This window comes from Ursus arctos, unplaced genomic scaffold (genome assembly GCF_023065955.2).
Source record: "Ursus arctos isolate Adak ecotype North America unplaced genomic scaffold, UrsArc2.0 scaffold_8, whole genome shotgun sequence".
NCBI classification, from domain to species: Eukaryota; Metazoa; Chordata; class Mammalia; order Carnivora; family Ursidae; genus Ursus; species Ursus arctos.
The window spans coordinates 53,847,033-53,862,254 of record NW_026623100.1 but is presented as its reverse complement, the minus strand read 5'-3'; positions in this window follow the sequence as shown (position 1 = coordinate 53,862,254).

Genomic DNA, 15,222 nt, shown 5'->3' with positions numbered 1-15,222 from the left:
TCATCAATAAATTATGCATGGATTATTCATGAAATAAATTAACCCCATTGTACTGTGTGTGTGCATAGCTATTCTTCTCTATCATCGATCAACTCTTCCTACTATTCATTCTAATGTGCTTAGGAAATGTAGTAGCAGAAATAAAGACACACTAGTGAGAAGACCTACTGCAAAATATTAGTAATATTATCCTAAAGAGAGAGGAAATGTGTTATGTGTGATACTGGCCCTTGTCATTTATATGATATATTCCTAATTTTAAAATTTAATAATAGTTAAAAATGATATATATATATATATATATATATATATATATATATATGAAAACAAGCAGGTGCTAAGACTAATGAGGTAAGTTGCAAAGTATTTGCTGGACATTCTTCACAGATAATATCACAAGGAAATTATGTGCAATGATCTCTGTTCCTCTCATCTGACGGTGGCTTCAGGACCTCAGTCCATTGCACTTGCTAATGCCCCAGAACTCCATGACCAGCTGAGGGGGGTGCAGAGTATATACAGATCTGGGGTGGAGCAAGGTGCTTGTGCTGTATTTAGCTGAGGCACAAACCTGCAAAACTTGCCTTCCTTTGCATTGTTACACTATCAGATCCTTTATCCTACTGGTGATTAACATGAAAACTGCTTCATGACCTTGAATTACTTTTGAAAAATAAATTTCCCTTGGGGTGCCTGGGTGGCTCAGTTGGTTAAGCATCTGCCTTTGCTCAGATCATGATCACAGGGTCCTGGGATGGAGCCCCACAACCGGCTCCTTGCTCAGCAGGGGGCCTGCTTCTGCCTCTGCCTGCCGCTCCCCGTGCTTGTACTCTCTCTCCCTGAAAAATAAATAAATATAATCTTTAAAAATTAATTCCCCTTGACTCCCTTCTCATTATCTTAGATTTCTGTTTATTTATTTTCTAGAGCTTCGGTTTGAAGACTGTGGTCTGTATGCAATTGCACTGCAGAGGGTACAAAGAGAGGAACTGAATATTTTGGCTAGGGCTCTGAGCAGTTGTGGTTGACTGGTTTGGTCTTTACTTTTCCTTCTGAAATTGTTTTTAAAAGCTTGCACTAGTGCTCAGCAGACCTGTTTGTTGTGTTTATATGGGTATTCCCCACAGACTTCCTGTAATTCTTTCCAATTCAGGATGAAACGCATGGAACCTTCTCCAGACAGATAATCAGATTCAGAAGTTCAATTTCCTTCACTCCTTGCTCTCCCTCTCGAAGAGCTTTCCCAGCCCTTTCCCAGTTAGGTGATGAAATGATAGGTAAGCATGTGGGCTTGGGTTACGCTGTTCTTCCACGGTGAAGCATCTTATTTATAATACTCATTCTTCCTCCGCCTTTCTTTTTGCTACGTCTTTTTTTCCTACTGGGGATAATTAACTCTGGGCAATTAGGATTAATAGCGAGCTCCCTCTAGCAAGCTTCCCATTCTGGAAAAAGCTGAGGGCAAGCCATGGCAATTTTCTGACTCTGGTAAGTTGCTAAGTTGATCTAACCCTGCCTCTGCACTAAAGGAATTACCTGCATATTTCTCTGAGCTTTACACACCCTGTCATTCAGCTGGTCTCCACACTGGGGAATTGTTAGTGAGATTTTTAAATTACGTCCATTATCTTCACCTCCATCATGTATTCCTTTTTTTTTTTTTTTTAAGAATTTATTTATTTATTTGACAGAGACAGCGAGAAAGGGAACACAAGCAAGAGGAGTGTGAGAGGGAGAAGCAAGCTTCCTGTTCAGCAGGGAGCCTGTTTGGGGGCTCAATCCCAGGACCTGAGCCTGAGCCCAGGCGCCCCTCACCATGTATTCTTTCTTTGAGAAGAACTATGCAGAAAGAGTAGTAAACCCTGGAATCATTTGTCATTTTTTCCCCCAGAAAACCATTTTTCAAAGACTATAGTATGAAACCTAGTTTCTTTCTTTTGTTAATTGCTAGTTCACAGTAATTATTATTTTGCTTTTTAAAAAAATTTTTGAGGGAGAGGGGCACCTGGGTGGCTTAGTCGGTTAAGCATCTGCCTTGGGCTCAGGTCATGATCCCAGGGTCCTGGGATCCAGCCCTGCATCGGGCTCCCTGCTTGGTGGAAGCCTGCTTCTCCTTCTGCCTGCTGCTCTCCCTGCTTGTGCTCTCTCTCTCTGTGACAAATAAATAGATAAAATCTTTTAAAAATTTTTTTTGAGGGAAAATCTATGATTTAGCTTTACTTGATTATGTAGGATCATCAATGTGCTAAGTGAACTTTCAAAATCATGCTTTTGTGGAGTTCAGTATAAATGTCTGACAATATCCAGCCTAAATTCCAGAAGGGATGCAGTAGTCAGACTTCTGAGAATGACCCTCAATAACCCTTGCTCTTTATAATTCTCTCCTCTGTGACACAATGGAACATCTCTCCCATGACTATACATGTTACCTGGCAAAGGGATTTTGCAGATATAATTAAAGTTATAGATCAACTGACCCAGTTTCCTTAAGATAGGGAGGTTATCTGAATGGGCCAGGTCTAATGAGGTGAGCCCTTTAAAAACAGAAAGGTTTCTGGGTCTGGTGCCAGAATAGGAGGTCAGAGAGATTTCAATCATGAAAAGCACTTGATGGACCATTACTGGTTGGAAGATGGAGGGGATCACATAAGGAATGCTAATGGAATCCCAGAGCCAAGAACATCTTCTGACTGACAATAAGCAAGGAAAAAAGGCCTTCAGACCTACAGCCTCAAGGAATTGGCTTCTGCCAACAATCTGAACGAGCCTGGAAATGGACTCTTCCCAGAGCCTCCAGATAGAACCAATCTGACTGAAATTTTGATTTCCACGTTGTGAGAACCCAAGCAGGGAACCCACATGAGCCTCCCAGACTTCCCACCTACAAAATCTGGACTAATAAATAGGTTTTGTTTTAAGCCACTACATTTGAGTAATTTGTTATGCAACAGTAGAAAGCGAAAACCATTCAAGACATCTGCAAGGAAACTTGCAAGGCACACACCTATTCCTGGAGAAATAGCTTCATGTCCAAACGATGCTGCACACCAGATTTAAGAGCCAGCTCCCTATTCCACGTGACCAGATTTACTGCCCGTGTTTCCTACCTTCCACCTCCCTTTTGATTCTTCTCCCCAATTCCACTTTTTTTTTTTTAAAGATTTTATTTATTTATTTGACAGAGAGAGACAGCCAGCGAGAGAGGGAACACAAGCAGGGGGAGTGGGAGAGGAAGAAGCAGGCTCCTAGTGGAGAAGCCTGATGCGGGGCTCGATCCCAGAACGCCGGGATCACGCCCTGAGCCGAAGGCAGACACTTAATGACTGCGCCACCCAGGCGCCACCCCCCCCCCCAATTCCACTCTTATCCTGATCCACCCATCTTAATTTCCATCAGCCCTCTAGTTGGATTTATAGCTCACTGGGAGCTGGCCCCATCCTTTTTCTCCCTTTTTTGGCCCTATTATCCCACTTTCTTCCTTATTTTTTTTTTCCTACTCCATAGCTCTGTTGAATAAAGGGAGTACTAAGTTTATTTTGCCACTTTTCCATAAGTTTCATTCTTATAAATAATAAATCTTGCACTCTGATAATATATATAAAACAACTACGGGTATTTAAAGAAAATTTCAGTGAAGCCCAGCAGGTATTAATTTTACATGCAAGGCAGAACTTTTTATAAGTTTAAAACAACATCTCTAGTGATAGATACGTAGAGCTAATTTTATTCAATAAGAAATTATTTAAATCCTTCAAATTGTTCAAATAGGTATTTAGTATGCTCCGTGAGACACGCCTCTTGATCATTCCCTATGTCTGTTATTTAGTTCCATAACTTTTTTTATTGATGCAAACATCATACTCTGGGAAAATGTTTCTGAGAGGGAAAGAAATTGCAATGAAAATAAAACAAAGGAAACAGTAAATTACCACATCTCTGACCCCCTTCTCTTTCCCCCAATATAATCTACAACATTGTTTAAATAGGGAGTACAAGTGTATAAAGATCACAAACACACATGGGAAAGGGATAAAGAAGGCACAAGGAGGAGATATTTTTATTTAGAACCAACAATTCGTCTTACCAAGTCTGGAGGATTCGTTCTTCAGGGAAAAAAAAAAAATAAATAAAAGATCTAATCCACAGACAGGCATATGGGGAAAAGTGAGGTTTCTAATAGCTGACTCATTTTTTGAAATCAGTTTTTGTAAACAAAGGCTATTTCATGGGTTTTTGGTTCTTTAAAATTAATTCTATCTTATACATGCACAGGTGAAGTGTGGAAATGTCATCCATTTAAAGGAGCATAATTATGTTTTACAAAAATACGATCCATGTATTCTATTTTCCTTGATTATATTACTGTTGGAGCCATAGGATATTGCAGCTAACGTGAGGCACTACTGGAAATATTTTATAGAAATGCATACTAACATTCTGATTTCTCTCCAATATGTCCTATAGCATGCCAATACTGATCTGCAATAAAAATTCACAAGGACAGACTGTGTTGACAGAATGGTACTTGGGAAGGAAATTTAGTCATATGAAGTACAATTTGTTTGGAACAAAAAAAATTTGCAAAATAATTTCAGTTGGTATCAAAAATGAGACAAATTGGCAAACTTATAGGAAAGATTTCTATCTTAGAACCATTGAAAATTGATGTTGGGAACCTTAAAAATCTTTTAAGATGCCACCTCCAGGGCAGGGCAATCGAAATGACAGACCTCCTCCAAGGAGAGTCCTCAAATCTAAGGTAAGTGGCCAGTTCACGCATTACTTCCTAGTCTCCTTTAAAGGTCTTTTTCAAAATCTAGGCCATCTTTCCTAAGCCAGGGTACCCTGGCGGGGAAAACTGTGGGGCTACATCTGGATCAAAAGGAGACAGAGCCATTTAGGAATCTACAAAAAAAGAAATGTATTAAAACTCCTTCATTTATTCAGTGTTCCATCGGGCACTTAGATTACATGGGTAGTTCTGTTGCCATGAAGAGACGAACGTGCATATTTTATTCTCCTCTTAGATCAAAAAGTCTTAAGAACAAAGGTTGACTCAAGTTTGTCTGCGTATAAAGCTCCAGAAGGAGTGTGTGTGATTCTGTGTCACATTTGTATACCTCCAATTGCCTGCTTAGAAGTTGTTATTCACCATCAGTTATGAACCTCAAAGGGCAGAGAGCATAGTTATTTAACTCTCTTAGTACAGTGTCATAATGAAATGAAAGCCCATTAAGTGATTTTATTTATTTATTACTTATGTCTTTTGTAGGTTTCATAGTCTTAGAGGCAGAAAGAAATGATAGCTAAGGAAACTTTGCCATTCTTTGTCTTTGGATAACAGTCAAGATTTTACATAGACATTAGTCTATCTAGCTAATTTTATTGAGGACTTCCACATTTCCTGAACAAATGTGCAGTGACATTTCTAGCATCCTACTTGTGTCTCCTCTATAGCCACGTCTGATGGCTGGAGACAAGAGTACCCTCAATTAAGATCTAATTTATTTCTCCTAATGTATTGCTCTTTGACTTGAAGTACATAAAGATAAATAGAATACGCTGGCTGTCCTTGAGGACTGCATAGCCCAGTGAGGAAGATAAACAAGTTAATGTAATATGAAGCAAAATGAACATTTACCATGGGGCCTTTCATCTAAGTGCACTGTGGCTAAAATTTAAGCCACATATGTATTGGATAAAAGAGCTAATTTTTGCCATGATTATCTATTATTCCACTTATTTTAGAATTCTGTCTTGTCATTCTTTCGTCTAAGCACCCTTCTTTGATAAAATTGAGAGTTATCTTTACCTCATTTAGAGTTAGTCTTCAATTTTAATGTGCGTCAAAATTCTTCAGCAAAAATACTGTATTTCTTGGGAAAGGATGACATTTAATGATAAACTCCTAACACGTCCTCAACTGTTCCAAATGTGGAAGCATTTGTTAAATTAAGAAATTAAGCCAAAAGACTACAGCATGGAATCACTTACATGTAGAATCTTAAAAAAAAAAAAAAAGTGCAATTCATAGAAATAGAGAGTAGAAAAGTGATTGCCAGAGGCTGGGGCAGGGTGGAGGGGTGGAATTAGGGAGAGGTTAGTAACAGGGCAGAAAATATTAAAAAAAAAACAAAAACAAAAAAAATCCCACTCAATTATAAGAATCAGGTGACTGCCCAGAATTCACACGTAGGTCATGGCCAAATGTTCTGTAGAAGGTGAAATCTATTGAATCATGTAAGTTTAAATTGCTGTTTACGAAATAGAGGAGTATTTTCTTTGGAGTAGAAACAAATAGACTAGAGGAATGTCACAGGAGCATAAATTCTAACTCCTTAAATGGTGAGCCCTTGAATGCAAATGTGGCCCTTCCTTCAAACTAATGATATGAAATAAAGGTTCATAGTTCTAAGGTCCTCTGATGTAGGAGATTGCCCTTAAACCAAAACAACAGCACCAGGAGTCAGAATTTTATATGGGCATCTGTGAAGAACTGGGGAGCAACGGCATGCTAACATCTGCTCCCTGGTTTCCTTGATCTCTTTTATGTCCTTTGCACCCCTAACCTCCTGGCTCAGTTGTAACTGAGTCTAGAGTCTTCATTCTCTCCACTCTTCCCACCTGAACCAAATTTTGTAGTTTGACCTCAGTTCAGTATGATAAACCAAAGATGGGTTTTCTAAAATTGCTAGGTTAATATGTCAACTTGCATTGAGTTACTTTTTCCTTTGAACCCAAGTTTTGAAAATGATGCTCGTCTCAAAGAAGAGTATGCATCTTCCTCCTCCTCTTCCTTCCCCTCCTCATCAACTAGGGTAGTCCTTGATTTGGAATCTTATTTTTCTCTTAATATAATCTCAAACACTGATTTCCCCAATGTAATTCCAAATTTGCCAAAGCAGAAAGAATAAAATATTTGACTGCCTAATGGTGAGCATTATGGCAAAGTCTTAGTGAATCAAATGAACTAAGATTTTCAAATTTGTCCCCATCAGCCATGCTTATAAAACACTAGGGGGTGACAGGAACTAACGAGGCAGTTAGGTAAGACTATGCAGACAATGGCTCCATCCATCAAGCAGCAAATAGTTGGTCTTCAAATGCCAAGCTCTGTACCAACATCTGTTTTTTTCACAAATGATATTTTTCAAAAAATAGCAAAGACTGATTTGATAGTAGACTAAATATCAATGAAAGATGGAAAAAGAATAGCTGTTGAAAGCATATGTCACAAGCTTTCAGACATAAAGCTGGGACTCACAGAAGGAAATCGTGGGAAGACATACTTCAGCTCCGTGTAGAACGTAGTTTTATGAGCTGAAGAGCTTTCTGAACCTGGGCATGCTCTAAGCATGGACACGGTGGTCATTTCTGTGATTTATACAAGCAGCTTCTAGAGTATGTTAAGTACTGGAATGGATAAATCTTCAAAGTAACTTTCAACTTTAGTATTTGATGATGTTATGCTTTCATTTTATTTAGTATATAATTAAAACTAAGAATGACACGGTGTATCTGTCGTCTTTAAATGCTCAGCTTCTCAATGAATCAGATACTGGCAAGAAGCTAAAAAAATAGTCCTATTTGTTGCCAAACATTCCTTTATTTTTTTAGCGATTTTTGTATATTTGTACAAATATATTTGTATTTGTATTCATGCTACAGACTCAGGGTTTTCTATTCCTTAAAAAGTGTATATATGTGTTTTAGCAAAAAAGAAATGTATTAAATTTTTTCTTTTTTGTGGTTTATAAATTTTTTTTGACTTATTACTTTTGCTAGACTATCTAAAACAATATTAAGTAATAACGGTTACAAGAGTCACCACTGCTTAATTCCTGATCTTTAATAAAGTGATTTTAGTGTATTATCATTAACATTTAGTATTTATTGTATTTTAATAAATATTTTTGTCATATTTATAGTAGCTTCCATCTTTTCTCATTTTTAAAAAAGATTTATTTATTTATTCTAGAGAGAGAGAGAGAAAACAAGTGAGAGAGGGTGGAGGGAGAAGGAGAGAGAATCTTAAGCAGATTCCCCACTGAGCATGGAGCCCCTCGCGGGGGTCGATCTCACAATCCTGAGATCACTACCTGAGCTGAAACCAAGGGTCCGACGTTCAATTGATGCACCATCCAGGTGCCCCTCATCTTTTCTCATTTTTATTAGGAATTACTTCTGGATTTTAGCAAATTCTTTTTGGCATCTATTTGCATAATCATTTTTTCTCTTTTGTTTAGATTATGTATTTAATAAACTATATTGATCAATATCTTGTTGTTTCACCCACTAACATTTCTGGAATTAGCCCTTCTGTTCATAGTATAATGATCAGTAGATATGTTGCAAGATTCTATTTGAAATTTTAAAAAATAGTTGTTTCTTTATTCATAAGAGATGTAGGTAAATAGCTTTTTTTTTTTTTTTTGGTACTCTAACAGGTTTTTGTTCTGAATATATGTTGGCTTATTAAAAAAATTGGACAGCTTTTCATTTGCCTTTGATTGGAAGAGTTTTAATAACTTTGTAATGATTTTTTATTTAACAGTTAAATGAAGTTCAACTGTGAACACATCTGGTCCTAGGGTCTTTTCCATGTTGAATTTTGATGATTTTCCAAATTTTTCATGGAAATTAACGTTTTCAAGTTCTCTCACTCCTTGAGTTAATTTTGATAATTTATATTGATGGGAAATCACCTATTTCCTTTAGATTTTCAAAAAGATTTATAGATAATGTGCTCCTCTAGTTCTATTGATTTCATTAGGATATGTGTTATGCTTTTTTTAAAAAAATATTTACAAACTTGTCTTTTTGATATCTATTTTTTAATCAAATTTTAAGCTGTTTCTATAATATATTTAATTCTAATATTCAAAAACTAGTGTTTAATTCACTTGCTTTTTTTCTATTTATTTCAGTTCTTATTTTTCTCAATTCTCTCTTCTTATTCTGTTGTTTAAATTTTCTTCTGTTTTTCTTTAATGCAAAAGCCTGATTACTACTACTTACTCCATAAGTTTTGATAGGAAGTATGTACCAACATTCATTTCTTTAATTCATTTATAGATGTTTTTAAATTTCATATTTGATTTCCTTTTTGATTCAAGAGTTATCAAAAAATATTTCTTAATTTCCAAGTACTAGTCTTCTGTTAATTTTTAATTATTTTAAACTTATTGAATCATAAGACAAAACAGTTTATAAAATCTTCACTTCTTAAATTTTATCAAGATTTAATCCCCATCTAAAACTTCTCTTTCTCGGAGTTGTCTTTCTTGCTGGCAGGAGTCCCTGCCTATGATATGACCCCCTCTACAACTGTAGGCTGAGTTCATCTCTTTGCTTTGTTTAAGGAATAAAATCCGGCCTTGCTGCCTGTGACTGGTCCCTGCTCCTGAAAATCACTCTACTGGTTTCCTGCGACAACCTAGTTCAAAATTCCAACATTCTTTTAGAGTCTACTAAAAATCAAAACTCTCCCTGTTGCTTGATTTTTTCACATTCCCACAACTTTAAGTCACTTTATCATTCTGTGGCTGACTGATGACTGGTTTAATACTCTTCTTTAGACTAGCTTCATTCTGAATAGGCCAACCCAGGCATAAGACCCACGCATATGTCCAGCATCTATAACTAGGAGAATGCTATCCAAAAGAGAAAGGTCCTGATGTTCGTTTCACCATTTTTCTGCAATTGCTTATTTTCTTCATTCTTCGTTACTAACTTCCTCAGTGGGGTGATATTGAAGCAAGATGTAATTAACTTGAAATCTTTATTTTACTTTTCAGTGAGTCTTCTCTGAACTCATTTTTTTTTCCCAGGCACACATTGATTTTACTATCTCTGTACTCCACGAGTTTGTGGAGTTGACAAGTGAGGGGAAAAGCCCACAAACAAAACAGATTGCCTTGGTATACCAGATTTTGCCGTAAGGCCAAAAAATACATGAAAACGTAAGGGTTTTTTTGTCCTAAGATTTTAAGTATGGACATGGTTACCTTGAGAATAAGTGATTTTGATGGGAATCTATTTTTCCCTATGTCTCTTTTTCTTCAGATCAGTAATTACTGGGGATTCAGTAATTACTTTTTTTGATGAGAGAAGGTAGTTTCAAATGTTATTTTAAACCACTTTTGCTCCATTTTATATATAATGCTTTAATTTAAAAATATTTTTCAAAATATCAAAACCCTGGCCCAGTTCATGCACATTTTCTGACTCAGAAAACCTTGCCCTGCCACAATAATAAACCACATTGATACAAAGGACTTGCAGCAAGCTTAGAAAACACTGCCATATGGTTAACCTGACCTGGTTTTATTTGATCTGAGGTTTCCCGAAGTAATATTTGCTATGATTCAGAGAGAATCAAGGCTTATTCCTGATTTGGGTCCAGCTCATGTGAGAGACTTATCGTGGGGGACAGTAGGGAGATGAGCCGCATCCTAGGAGGCCATGATAAAATGTAAATCTTTGGATGCTGGCGGCATAATTTTACATCCTTCATTTGTCTAATTTGCTATAGTTTTCAAAAGTATCTGCTCTTGGATTGCAATTATACAGCCCTCTCTCCCACTCTTTCAATTTTTATTAGAAAATTCCTTCATAAATACAATTTTCATCTGTAAGTAACCTATGTAACCAATTTAAGTAAATGGTGATATAGGTATATAATGATATATGCTGTAATTTTAAATGATTATATCTGTGTTTTAGAACTATGGATAATTTTTACTTTTCTTCATTGCAAAAAAAAATTTTTAAAGATTTTATTTATTTATTTGACAGAAAGAGAGAGAGAAGGCACACAAGTAGGCAGAGCAGCAGCAGAAGAGGGAGAGGAAGGCTCCCCACTGAACAGGGAGCTTGATGTGGGGCTCAATCCCAGGATCCTGGAATCATGACCTGAGCTGAAGGCAGCTGCTTAACCCACTGAGCCACCCAGGTGCCACACAAATTTTTTATATTTTCCAAATAATCAATAATTAGCATGTATTATTTTTGTGGTCAGAAAGACATGGTGCTTCGAAACACACTTCATGAAAAATATAGGACTTAATTTGTTTCTAAATATTCACAATTGCAAATAGTATGTAAGGGAATATAGGACAAAATAATATACAATTAATAAATTAAAAGTAGCTTATTTGGCCTATAAGTTATTATGGAGCTAGATTTTTAAAAGTAATTATTAGGTATAGATTTACACAAATTATTTATTTTTTACCCTCACAGTAATAATTATGAATATTTAATAGAGTTGATTAAATAACTATGTTTTAGGAATAAATTATTGTAAAAAATGATCATAAAAAGGCACCTTGGTTGAATGTCCGACTCTTGATCTCAGCTCAGGTCTTGATCTCAGGGTCCTGAGTTCAAGAACTGCATTGGGCTTCACGCTGGGTACAGAGCCTACATTAAAAAAAAGATTATCGTAAAGCAGCAGCACACTTATACTAGAAGTGATCCTGTGGGCACTTATTAAAAAATCATGTCTTCATTGATTAGAAAATAACATTCAAATGCTTTTTATACCATTTGCTATCTGAATCTAAATTATGTTTCCCCAGCGCACCATCTCAGATGGGATTTTACCATTGCCTTTCAATTTTATCACATTTCCCAGGCAATTCACAAGCCCAAGCTCCAGGATCACAATCCAATAAATCAGATAGCAGTGATACACAAATGCCATTTCTTACCTTCTCTTCTATCCTTTGATATCCTCTGCCAACACTCCCCTCCTCTCTCCTTGTTCTACTGTGATGACTTCTCTGGTTTCTCTGAGCAATGAGAAGCCATCAGAAAAGAATTCCCTTATCTTCCCATGACTACATCCTCTCATGGTCCACATTGGTCTTCTCTCCTTTCCTAAGTCCTTGCTCCTTTCTACTGGATCCCATTTGTCTTTGGATATACAATCATTTCTCCTGCAATTATCCACTCCCTTTACAACCACATCATGAGTCTTTCCTACTTTACAGTAGGGATTGTTTTCAATAGAAACGAACAGGAATGGCTTCCATTTGTACATGCCTCCCTGGAGGTCAAATTTCTCTCCAGTTACTGCCCCATTTCTCTTGGCAAGGGAAAAAAATAGTTTAAGTAACTCAAGTAAAGGTTAAAGACACACCTGCTGCACATCAGGGAGCATCTAAGACCGGGTAACTCACAGAGTTAAAGCAGAATTTTGTAGGGAAAGGATAAGAGAGGGAGACATGTGGTTTGGCTCAGGTGGCAGCTTTTACCTCCAACTCCTGTAAAACCTGCTGTTGGAACACCACAAGATTGTTCCAGTTTGTCATTCCTCCTAGTTGGTATGGTTGGCACAATGACATCCCAATAACTGTCAGAATAGTTTTTTCAAGAGCTGTTTGGTAAGTCTGTGGTTTGTTGGTTAGACAAGGTTTGAGGGTGAGAGATTTAGCAAAACGGAGGAAAGGAAACGACAACAACAACAACCAGGAAACAGAGGCAATGGGAAACTGGGGGCCCTCTGTCATGTCTTTTTTAAACTTTGTACCCTCTTCTCCCCTGTAAGAGAATTAAATGAAATTGTTTTCCATTTTTTAAATTGTCTTTTGTGCCTCATTTCCTGTTTTCTCTTAAACTGATCGAGCTTTCTTTCTCAACCCTCTAGTGAAAACCTTCTTGCCAATGTCTTCAATGACAGCAATTTTATCAAATCCAATATTAAACATCTTGTTACCTAAATTTTCAACATCCTTTGATGCTCTACAGTTTCTTCTTTGTTTAGAGATTAAGATCCCTCTGGAAGGTGATTTAAGTTAAAATTATATATACAGTCCACCAAAATAAATTTTTAGGTCATCAGTGACCTTAGCATTGCTAAACCCAATGGTAAATTCTCTGTCCTTATCTCACATTTGACTCCTTGGGGTCTCTCCTTCCTTCTCAAAGCACTTCTTCATCTCTCTTCTGGGATTCCTCACGGTCATGGTTTTCTGGACGTTTCCTGAGGTTACTCACTGGCCATTTCTTCTCAAATCTATAGCATCTCTGCCTTTTCTTCCTAACTTTGACATGTTGTGGATTCCCAAGGCTCACATTTTCTCCTTCTCCTTCTTTTGCTTTCCCTTACTTTCTAGATAATCTTTGCTAGTGCTCTAGTTTTAAGTAAAAATCTACATGCTGATACTTCACTCTCAAAATTGTATCTCTAGGTTGAAAATTAACCATGAGTTCCAGACTCCAGATTTCTCTTTCACTCCAGAAGGCCAGGGCTTTGATTGTCTGGTTCACAGCTCTATTATTAATGTCCGGAATAGAGCCCGACATATGGTATGTATTCTGTACATTTTTGTTGAAGAAATGACTAATGAATCTTCTGTTAGTCCTCTGGCACATAACCTATTATCTATTCATGATACTTTCATTGTGGATCATCCTATCTCTTATCCCTGGGATACTAATCTGTAACTCTTTCTGAGAAGCCTTCTACATCTTTCCCCAAACATGGGTCAAAATTACCTGATCATTCCTCTGTCATTCCACACCACTTCGCACCCTTCCATTCCTTTGTCATTCGAAATATCATTAGTAGACTGGAATATTACAGTAGTCACTGGTGTATATGCTGGTATATCATATTAGGATGCGAGCTATTTGAGGACTGGACTCATGTCTTATGTACCTTTTTGTTCCTGCCACCGAATGCCATATTTGGCATGTTACAGAAGCAATGACATTTTTGTTGACATTATAAATACCATTTGCTTTAGTTTGCATAATCAGAATTTAAATTTATTTCAAAATTTCCTTTCAAAGCCCTTCTTTTTCCTGGTTTATCAGTGCACTGAGCTAGCTATTTTTCCAGATTCCACAGCCAATTCTTTTTTGTTGATTTTCTAACACAAGATGTTTATCCCATCATCCTACTGGCCATGAGTCCTACAACAGCCATTTATATCTCCTCATAAGAGAAGAATAATCATTCTATCTTGGGTTCAATTCTGAGCTAAAGGTTTTTCAGGTAGAAATGACCACAGAAATCAAAATACAAGGCAAATATGGGTTATGAGGTTTAGACTTCTTTGTAAATACAAATTAATTTCTTTTTAGGTGCTGTGGTATTTATTCCCTAGTCGGTGCTATCTCCCTCCCCCGGAAACAAAAAAGAATCAGAAAAACAGAAAAAAAAAATATATATGTATATGTACATATATACATATATACATATATATAAAATATGGTACACCTTGAGTGGGAGATGGTCTGAAGTTTTGGTCAAATGAGACATAATGTATATATTATTTTAAAATATTTTTAAAAATGCATAAAGCCATGAGAAAATGTTCATGACCAAAGCTAAGGGAAAGAGTGAACATCTAAAATTATTTTTCCAGTATCAACTCTGTCATTTACAAGTTTGCACACGTCTACATGAATAAACACAGTTACACATACTTATGGTAAAGGAATGCACGAGACAATTGGAAAGAACTACATCAAAATAATAGTTGTTCTCTCTGGGAGGTGATTTTATTTATATATGTTTTTCTGTATTTATTTTTTGTTTTTTGATGTATTTTCAAAATTAGTCCAATCATCTTATATGTTTTTCATAAAAATATATTACTCGAAAACTAAAGAGGAACTATAGAGTTCCTGAATCTTCAAAACATCTAATTTAATTAGCTGTTTTCGTTTAATGCTAAAATTTGCATTTTCACTTAGGGATTTTTCTCCCGCTTCTCAAAAGTGATAAAACTAATAGAGTAACAATGGAAGGCGTAGTGAACAGAAAATTCACTGACTCAGAAAACCCTGATTTTGGCCCGTGCTCTGCCATAAACTAAGTGTCATTCAGAAGGAACTTAACCTTTGTGGCCATCAGTTCCTCCATCTATGAACTGAGAGGGCTGAGGCCGATGACCTCCAAAAACCCTCCTCTCATGGACCTAAGAGTTCATCATATAAACACGACTCTATGAACTATTTTGTACCATGTTACTTAACTCCCACGAGAAGGAGACTAATTTCATGCATTTCTGGGCACGGTTTGAAAGAATGATCTCAAAGTGTCTGGAACTCAGAAAAATCCAATTCTAAAAATTGCAGTGTGATAAATATGGCAGAGTTCAACATCAATCTTGAATCTTTTGTTGGGAATTTCTCATTTCAGAGTTTCTTGCAGGAACCAACCCAACGGGCATATTTTTTTTTCTATATCCCATATATGCTTCAATT